The following is a 10,131-nucleotide window of genomic DNA, read 5'->3' as shown; positions in this document are numbered from 1 at the left end:
CCGCTCCCTCTTGAACCTCCCTCCCATCCCCTCATTGCCCCTCTCCAGGTCATCACAGAGCTCCATGTGCTATATAGCAACTTCCCACTAGCTATCTATTTTACACATTGTAAGGTGTATGTTTCAATGCTCCTTTCTCTCTCAATTCATTCTATCCTCTTCTAGAGACACAGTCGTAGAGAATGGACTTGTCTTTATTTTTAAAGTGGATTTCTACATAGGCATCATATACTTGGGTCTTGTTTTTTTTATCCATTTTGACAACCTCTGTTTTTTAATTGAAATATTTAGACCATTTACAGTTAAGGTGACTATTGATATGGTTAAGTTTGCATCAATAGGACATAATTCTTAGTTTATGCACCTGATAACAGAGCTTCAGAATACATGAAGTAAAAACTTAGAGAACTGTAAGAAATAGACAGATCCTCAATTTACAGTCAGAGATTTCAATACTCCTACCTCAACTCTACATGATCCCATGGACTGTAGCCCACTAGGCTTCTCTGTCCCTGGAATTCTCCAGGCAAGAATACTGGAGTGGGTTGCCATTCCCTTCTCCAGGGGATCTTCCTGACCCAGGGATTGAGCCTGGGTCTCCTGCATTGGCAGGTGGATTCTTTACCATCTGAGCCACCAGGGAAGCTGCATCTCAATAATTGATAGAACAAAGAGAAAATCAGGAAAGATATTAAAGAACTGAACAACACAGGACAGAGAGAGATAGTCAAGGAGGCAGTCTAGAGAAATCTGGAGGGCTGGGGGCCCCAGTTCAGGTGAAGAAGGCTCTTGAGAGGAGACAAGAGGAACACAAAGGAAGCGGGAGATGGGAGTGGCTGTAAATAAGTTTGAAGCTTTGGAGATGATCAAATGGGGGAAGCTTAAAGCCTTTTCTTTATATATGAATGGAAAGCCTTTGCTTTCATGAAAAGAATTTTGTGTAAAGGCTTCTGTGTGCAGGTATTTTAGAGCACCGGAATCATACTTCAGAGCTTCTCTTCAAAGAGCCCGGTTTAACCATAACCCTGGTCACATTTGGGCATGGCAGGGGCATGTGTCTATTTCTGCAGTCTACTATTGGCTCTCCTGGTGAAATGAGGGTCAACCGCCACTTGGGGAGAGGGGTGGGTTCTCAGGCACCGTGTAAAGTCCGTCAGCCTGCACTTTCTCCTCCCTTTCAGTTTTAGTGAAGTCTTTTGCCCTGTAGTGGAGTTTCCATTAGCAGAGTGGCCCATGGTGCTAGGAGGCCTTGTGTTCCACAAAATGTGGTCCCGAGAAGTTCTGTGCAAATGGTTTTTTAAATAAAATACTGTGTGGTGTGGTTTGGCTGCTAAGTTGTGTCTGACTCTTTGTGACTCCACGGACCTTAGCCTGCCAGGCTCCTCTGTCCATGGGATTTATTTCCCAGTCAAGAATACTGGAGTGGGTAACCATTCCCTTCTCCAAGGGGGTCTTCCTGACCCAGGAATTGAACCTAGGTCTTCTGCATTGCAGGCAGATTCTTTATCGACTGAGCCATCCAGGAAATCCCAAATAAAATCATGTCATAGGTAAAATATATGAGTGGCATATCTAAAGGGATTCAATAGTGGCATTCTTTTGTAAAGCCCAAAGCCATGCCTTCAGTCACAACTCACTTATTGAGGAACTATGATTCCTCACTCCCTTACAAGGGCATGGGAGTAAAAAAGTAACTAAAACAATCCAGTGGGGAAGGAGACAAGCATAGCATGAGTTGTAAAGAAAACAAACATTGAAACAGAGTATCTCAATTGTTAGTGTCCATCTGGATACATGATTACAGAGTGAATACCGCTGTGTAACTACCTCCCAGGTCAAGGAAGGGGACATTACCAGCACCCAGAAGCACCCCCAAGTGCCCCCTCGGAATTACCAAAGTATTGGTTTAAATTTACATTCCACCTCCCAAGAATGTAAGTTGCAGTTGCTTCACTTCCTTGTCAACATTTGATGTTGTCAGTCCTTTAAATTTTAGTGATTCTTATGGGCATGTAGTGGTGGTATCTCATGGTGGTTTTAAACAGAACCACAAGTTTTAATTTAAAAAGAAAACAAAGGCAGGTGATATTCTTACGCTTGGTGCTTGCTTGCATGCTAAGTTGCTTCAGTCATGTCCTATGGATTGTAGCCCGCCAGGCTCCTCTGTCCATGGGATTCTCAAGGCAAGAACAGTGGAGTGGGTTGCCATGCCCTCCTCTTATGCTCGGGTATTATGGAGCAATTCATAAACCCTACAAAGGTGAATGATGAATGTCATAGCAGAAATATCTATGGAGCTATGGATGGAAAGGAGACTACCCCTCCTGCTGAGAGGGTTGTCTGAGCACAGGGCTGGGGTCAAGGACTCCCAAGGGCAGCACTGGGTCTCCCCCTTCCCACAACCTCTTCTCTGTCCTGGGAGCCCCCTGACTCCAGCCCCTGTTCAGCAAGGTCACAGTGAGCTCCCACCCAAGGCAGGTACCAACTTCCCCGGACACCTGTTGAAGCCACTCAACCAAAACTCTCCAGTGTTTTCCTGGCTGTTAAGTCCTGCCTTCTTGTTATTTATTATGCTGGATAGGAATCCTATGCAAATGCTTTATTTTGGAAGAATGCCTGGGATGACAAAACAAAAAACAAAAAAACCCAGACCTCCTTAGAGCTGGAGGCCGCGATGCTCCCTGCAGGAGCCCCAGTGTGCTGGAAAGCTCCAGGCTGTCAATCATTTACCCGGCAGGGAAGGGAGGGTGGTGAGCTTCATAAATAGAAATGCTCTCAGGACAGAAGAATTAAGGTGTGTGTGGTGCTGAGCTTTCCTGGGGCAGAACTGGCTGAGTGAGAGGGGAGGGGAGGGTGCAGGTGACATGCCCAGGATGGGGGTGTGGGGGTGGCTGGGCCCTCCCGCATTTGCGGGGTGACCTCCATCAGCCTTTCTCTGGCAGGAAATGGGCTGTTTGCTAATGCCTTGCCCCTGCCCACAGGCACCTGTGAAAGCCAGTTGGTGGTGTTTTAAAATAATTTACTAGAATGAAATTTCTGTGTTTTCCTTTGGATATTTGCCCAGCAAATGGCTCTGTGCTTGTGATTCAAGAAATGGCTTCAAGTATTACAGGACCTCAGATTTCACTCTCTCTTTCCTTCTCTCTCTTTCACACACACACAGAGACACAGACACACAGACAGACAGACAGACACTCCTGTGTCTCTTGGGTAGGAAAGAGTGAGGACACTGTAGAGGAGAAGTGCGGTGGCTTTTTTTTTTTTTTTTAATCCTCCAAGTCTTAGTTAAATCTGTTTCACTCACTTGTTATCCCTTCCCTCCCCACACCCCACCAGCCTGGGTTTTCTCTGCTTGTTCCTCTCTCTCCCCTCAGTGGCTGTTCAGTTTCAGAGCTCTGCCAATTCTGATTTCATTTGTCTAAAATGGACATTTTCTGCAGAAAAAGTGTGCAATGGGCTTGCCTTGGCCGGAGGCCTGATTTGGTTTAGCAAGCGTCTCCCCGTTCCTCCTGTGTGTTACTGTTGCTCAGTCGTGTCTGACTCTCTGTGACCCCGTGGACCGCAGCACGCCAGGCCTCCCTGCCCATCGCCAACTCCCAGAGCTTACTCAGACTCATGTCCATTGAGTCGGTGATGCCATCCAACCATCTCATCCTCTGTCGTCCCCTTCTCTTCCTACCTTCGATCTTTCCCAGCAGCAGGGCTTTTCCAATGAGTCGGCTGTTTCCTGTAATCAAGGAGATGAGGGACACAGGAAGGCTCTGTGCCCCTGGGCCCCCCAGGTCCCGCCCGGTGTCATTAATGGAGGACCAGGCTTCTGCCACCTTCAGGTGCTCAGCTTCCCCCCTGCTGCCCCCACCTCAGGACCCCCAGGGAACATTTAATGAACAACCACTTATGTGCAGAAGGAAATTTGGATTTCCGGTTGCATGAATGTCTTCTCACGCTCGAGGGGCTTTAAGTGTCTTCAAGTCATCTGAGCAAGTTGCCTTACACTTTTTTTCTTTTGCTATTCCAACCCTTGAGACTTTGCAAATTGCTTTTCATATCAGATTTCAATTGTTGCAAATTTCTTAAACTATCCTTTATACTCATTATTGCTTTGAAATTGCAGTGTTTATTAGGCTTTTCTTTCTGGATAATGTCATTTTGTGCATGAATAAAGGAGTCCAAATATTACTATTGCCATATTTTAAAACTATCTTGATAACATATTTCAGTATAATGGTTTCCTCTTGAAATCTTACATATTTACCTTTTCTCCCCTTTATATTGAAAATATTAATCTGAGGTGAGTCCATATCACCAAACCTTTCTAGGGGTGCACAGTATAAACCTCAGTGAGAAGACTCAGTTCCATTATCCGGGTCTCCTGCACTGCAGGCAGACACTTTAACCTCTGAGCCACCAGGGAAGCCCATACTGTAACTAGGCCTGTCTTAATGTTTCTGCAGAAAGAGCAGGAACATGCATCTTCTTCTTCAGGGTTATTGCAACCGTAAATGAGAATTTTCTAAGCTGGTGTGCCTGTTTCCCTACCAGGCAGGTTACTCCTTCTGTGGAGCAGTCCTCAGCAAGTCTGTTTCTTAAAAAAAAAAAACAAAAACATGAAATCCAAGACTAAGAGGTCCTGAAAACATGGTCCTTGCGGACTTAGATATTAATTACGTTATACATTTATTTAATTTTATTTTTGGCTGTAATGGGTCTTCACTGCTGCACCCTTACGGGTGGTACAAGAGCTTCTCACTCCAGTGACTTCCCTTGCTGTGGAGCAGGGCTCCAGGCGCGAGGACTCAGCAGTCATGGAGCACGTGGACTCCATTGCCGCGTGGCATGTGGACTCCTCCCTGACCGGGGACAGAATCCACCTCCTCTGTGCTGGCAGGCAGGCTCCCAACCACTGGACCACCAGGAAAGTCTGCCCCTGCCTTTCTTTCCAAAGTCCCATTTCCTCATCCGGGAAATGCAGCGAAATGCAGTGTCTAAGTCCTACGTTCCTTGAAGACAGAAGGAGGGGGCTGAACACCGCAGATGGCTCCCTTCTCCTGGCTTTCGGAGCCTCCCCTCTTTGGCCCTCCTAGCTCACAGGGTGTTTCTCATCTGGTCGCCTTGCCAGAGCCCCCTCACCCTCCCAACCCCCAAAGTGAAACCCTCAGCCTCTTTGGTGTCTAATCTGCGTTCGCGTCCCATGGGACCCTTTCTAGCTGCACGGCTAATCGCATCCCGGGCTGAGGCCCCCACGTGGGTCTGCCCCTCAGCTCCAAGTTCACACAAATGAGGCCCCAGATGCCATCTCCACTCGAGGCAGCTCAGATCAAACACACGCCAAACAAATCTACCTCCCCAGAACCCTTTCTTTCTTTCTTTCTCTTCCTTTCTTTCTTCCCCCCTTCTCCCCCTCCCTTCCTCCCTCCCCTCCCCTTCCCTTCCCTCCTTTCTTTGTTTCCAGAGTCTCCTTTCAGAAAACGGGGATCCCACTCTTCCAGTTAATTCAGTCCCAAATCTTGGCACCACCCTTTAAGCCTCTTTTTTTTCACACCCCACAACCAAGCCATCAGCAAATTTGATCACCCCTATGCACCTTCAGGCACACCCCGATCTCTTCCCCTCTCCATGGCTGCTGCCTAGTCCAGGCCCCCGTCTCATGCCCGGACTGCCACCATCCATTTGAAAAGACCCTGATGCTGGGAAAGACTGAAGGCAGGAGGAGAAGGGGACAACGGAGGACGAGAAGGTTGGATGGCATCACCGACTCAGTGGACATGGGTTTGAGTAAACTCCGGGAGTTGGTGATGGGCAGGGAGGCCTGGCGTGCTGCAGTTCATGGGCTCGCAGAGAGTCGGACACGACTGAGCGACTGAACTGAACTGAGCTGAACTGAGTCGTCACAGGTGATGTTCCCACCATTGGGAGTGAGAAAGCGCAGAAGGTCCAAGGCAGGAGAAGCAGGATGGCACGGGGCTTTGTGGCCATTTAGGGTGCAGACCCCGGTTTCATCTTTGGTACCCAGTAAGTCCTCTACGTACGAATGAGTTCTGTCCAGAGAACTAGATCGTAAGTTCAATTTGTTCACAACTCCAACAAAGTTAGCCTAGGAACCCAACTAACACAAATGGCCATCTGGGACTGTACTGTAATAGGTTTATGTGCTTTTCATACAAATAACATGTAAAGAACAATCACAAAAAATAAAGAAAACATTTTAATCTAACAGTACAGGACTTTGAAAAGTACGGTAGTGCAGTACAACAGCTGAGACGTCTTAGCAGTACCAGCTACATCAATGCTGCTTTTATACATCCTGGACTTGAGATAAAGATCCTATACTACCGTACTCTATACAGTCCTGTGCGGGAAATTACACAAAAGCACAACCACTCACAGTGGTTGCACACCCATTGGCAGTGTGCAGCAGACCCGTGAACTAACCGAAGTGACCGAACACGTGAATGTATATCTGCATCTTTAAAAGTTTGAACCCTGAAGGTTTGTATGTAGGGGACTTATTGTATTACTGTCAAGTAATGGACAGTTATACTCCTTGTGAACGTACCATAGTTCACAAATTATTCCTATTCAGGACAACAGTGGCTGATATGAATGTGGGATTCTCTGGGGATTTCAGAGTTTTGTTTTGTTTTTTTCCAGAAAGCTTGAGCTTCCCAGGTGGTCCTAGTGGTGAAGGACCTGCCTGCCAATGCAGGAGACTTAACAGATGCAGGTTCGATCCCTGGGTCAGTAAGATCCCTGGAGGAGGACATAACCCTGCTGATTTCAGAAGGTTTAAGCGATTAGGGTGTCTTATCCAAGAAGGAGGACATCTTGGTGCTTTGAGTATAGGAGGGATGTGGATCCATTTCAGGAAGTGGATTCCCGGAGACTGGGCCTGGGTCTAGTGTTCCTTGGGGTAGAAGATTCCAGCACCTCTTCACATAGAAGGGCCAAGGAGGGGCTGGGTAGTGGCCACATGGCTGAGGACGGATGGGCAGTCAGCAGGTAACCAGAGCAACCCCAAGGACTAAAGGCTGGGCCTCACCCCTCCTCCAAGCCCAGGGCCTGCAGGGGAGGGAACAGGGAGACACGGCAGGGTTTAAACCTCTCTGGATCGGAGCCAAATTTGATTTGATTTAGGGAAGCAAAGACATCTAGCATTCCTTATCCCATGAGGGTCATAGGGTAATTTATACTCATAACAACGGTTTCCTGGAACACATCAGAGTCTGGCTCATGTTTCCTTCTCATTCTGAAATTTTGGATTATGCACTGTACCTCGAAAGGAGACCGTACTTCAGACAAAACAGGCTTGGTTATGGGCAGAGACAGGCATTTGCAGGATGGCCCCGGTGGTTGTCATGTGACGAGAAAGGGGAATCACAGGACCTGAGGTCGTGTCTTGGGCGTGAATGAGAGCAAGAGAGCAAGAGGGAACTGGGGCAGCGTTCCTGCACACTTCTGTGGAGGGAGTGGAGGTCTTCTCTGGTGGGCCCGCTGTAGGCCAGAGTCAGGTGTGCGTCACTTCCTGCTTTCTATAAAGATTCAGGCTTGGATCTACAGGACCCTATAGCATTTCATCTAATCCAGCCAGAACCCAGTTAATGGAAGCTTTGTGGAGTGATGGTTCTGGAAAGAACTAAATATGGTCATGAAACGATTCACCTGTTTGGAAAGAGTCTGAACATGAAAGTAATGAGGCTACAGGTCATGCCTGAGGGCTTCCCAGGTGGCACAGTGGTAAAGAATCTGCCCACCAGTGCAGGAGAGGCAAGAGAACCGGGTTTGAAACCTGGGTCAGGGAAGATTCCCTGGAGTAAGAAATGGTAACCCACTCTGGTATTCTTGCCTGGAAAATTCCATGGACAGAGGAGCTCCAGGGAGGCTTGCATAGCCTGGCAGGTCCATGGGGTTGCAAAGAGCTGGACATGACTGAGCGTGCACACACACACACACACACATGTTTCTACTTGAATTAGTGTGTGTGCTTCCTGCTTACCTGTCTGGGTTCGAATCCTGGTTCTTCTGCTCACTAGCTCTGTGACCCTGGGCAAATAATTTAATCTCTATGCACTTTGATGTCCTCTTTTGTAAAATAGGGTTAAAATAGTATTTATTCATTGGGTTCTCATGTATCTCTTTGAACCAAATTGGTAAATAAAAGGTATGTCTGGAACATAGTTAAGTGCTTAATAAATTGTAATCATGATTATTATTAGTCTTTCACCTGATAAGAAGAGAGAAACATATTTTACTTGAGGAATGACAGAATTCAGAGAAAGAGTTTGGTAAAAGCTATTTTAGAATGGAATATCACCATTTGGGTTAACAGGGAGGGACCTAGAGATTATCATACTAGGTGAGGTAAGTCAGACAAAGACAAATATGATATTACCTATATGAGGAATCTAAAAAATGATATAATAAAATCTATATACGAAACAGACTCACAGACATAGGAAACAAATTTACAGTTACCAAAGACTGGAAAGGAACAGATTAAGAGTACGGGATTAACAGATACAAATTACTATACATAAAATAGAGAAGCAACAGAGATCTACTATATAGCACAGAGAAATATACTCAATATCTTATAATAACTTTGAATGGAAAATATCCTGAAAACATATACAACTCAATCACTTTGCTCTACACCTGAAGCTAACACAATATCATAAATAAACTAGACTTCAAATTTTAAAAAGCCATTTTCATGTTTAAATTTGTAATCAATCTATTAATGAGAACAACTTCACTAAACACATTCTAGATTGTGATCATCAAGTAAGGACTGAAGAATGTCATTTTATTTTAAAGAGATTTTGTTTCTCTTCTTTATTGATTCAGATATAATTTGAAGAGTAGAAATTGCTTGTTTTATCATAAATAAGTGATGATCTTTCTGGTCTAAACCCTCAACCTAAATAGGATAGCATATCCCAGACCCTTTTAGCTTCTCCAGGATTGCCGACATGCATGCTCAGTCATGTCTGACTCTTCGCGACCCCATGGACTGTAGTCCACGAGGTTCCTCTGTCCATGACATTCTCCAGGCAAGAATACTGGAATGGGTCACCATTTCCTCCTCCAGAGGAACTTCCCCAGACAGGAATTAAGCCCAAGTCTCCTGTGTCTCCTGCATCTCCAGGGTTAGATGGAGGCTAAAATGTATGGTACCATCTCCTTCCTAACAGAAGTGGCCCCTGTTGCCTGGGGTCTAGAGGTCAACCCAAAACAGAAAAGAAACATGTATGTGTTGGACTGTCCTTTACACCCCAATTTTTCATGTTGCTAGAAGGTTTTCCTGTTGTGAGATCTCATCAATGGGGCAGCTTATTAGGTGTAGCTGGTGAGGCTTAAAGGCATCAGAAGAGGGTAGCTGGGTGCACACACTTTCCTGATGGGAACCTCTGCCTGCGGGTAAACACATGGCAACTGGGCTTCTTGTGACCCTCTCGGTGACCCCGCCGACCTGGCCAGGAGGAAGGGTGAAGTCAGGGGCACATCGGGCAGCCTCCAGCCTTCCTGGATCCAGAGCGGCAGGGCTGGGCCTGTCCGGCCTCCTGATCCTGGCCGGGGGGCTTCCCCTTCCACCCCCCTGGTCCCTGGGCCAGGGACTCACCAGACCAGGCCAGCAAGCCTGGCCACCCGGCCCCGTGCTCATGTTGACCCTCTGTGGCTCTCTTCTCTGCAGACAGTGACAGCGGGAGCCCTGGTGGCCCCCTTCCAAGACCCCTTGAGAATGTAGGGGCTTCATGGGACAACCCTCAGACTCAGCTGCTCCATGGGGTGGTGAAGACCTGGACACGACTAAGTGACTCAACAACAGCCCTTCCCCGGGACAGGGTGCTTTCTTCCGAATCACAGCTTGAGGCTGAAACAGAGGCTGGAGCAGCATGCCTTTGGGGCACATCACGGGCAAACAACAGACTCAAGCTCCCTGGCTAATGGGGTAACTCTGTGTGTGTGTGTGTGTGTGTGTGTGTGTGTGTGGTTTAGATCACAGCCAGCAAGCAGCGTCAGGGTCCTTATGGCAGTCAGCCTTCACCTGGCCCTTCCAGCCGTTCTTTCCAGCTGGAAGAGCCTCAGCAGGCTCCTGTGTCTGTTCTGGAAGCAGCTGCCATCACACTTCTG

This window comes from Cervus elaphus, chromosome 19 (genome assembly GCF_910594005.1).
Source record: "Cervus elaphus chromosome 19, mCerEla1.1, whole genome shotgun sequence".
Taxonomy (NCBI): domain Eukaryota; kingdom Metazoa; phylum Chordata; class Mammalia; order Artiodactyla; family Cervidae; genus Cervus; species Cervus elaphus.
Note: the sequence above shows the minus strand (reverse complement) of the source record.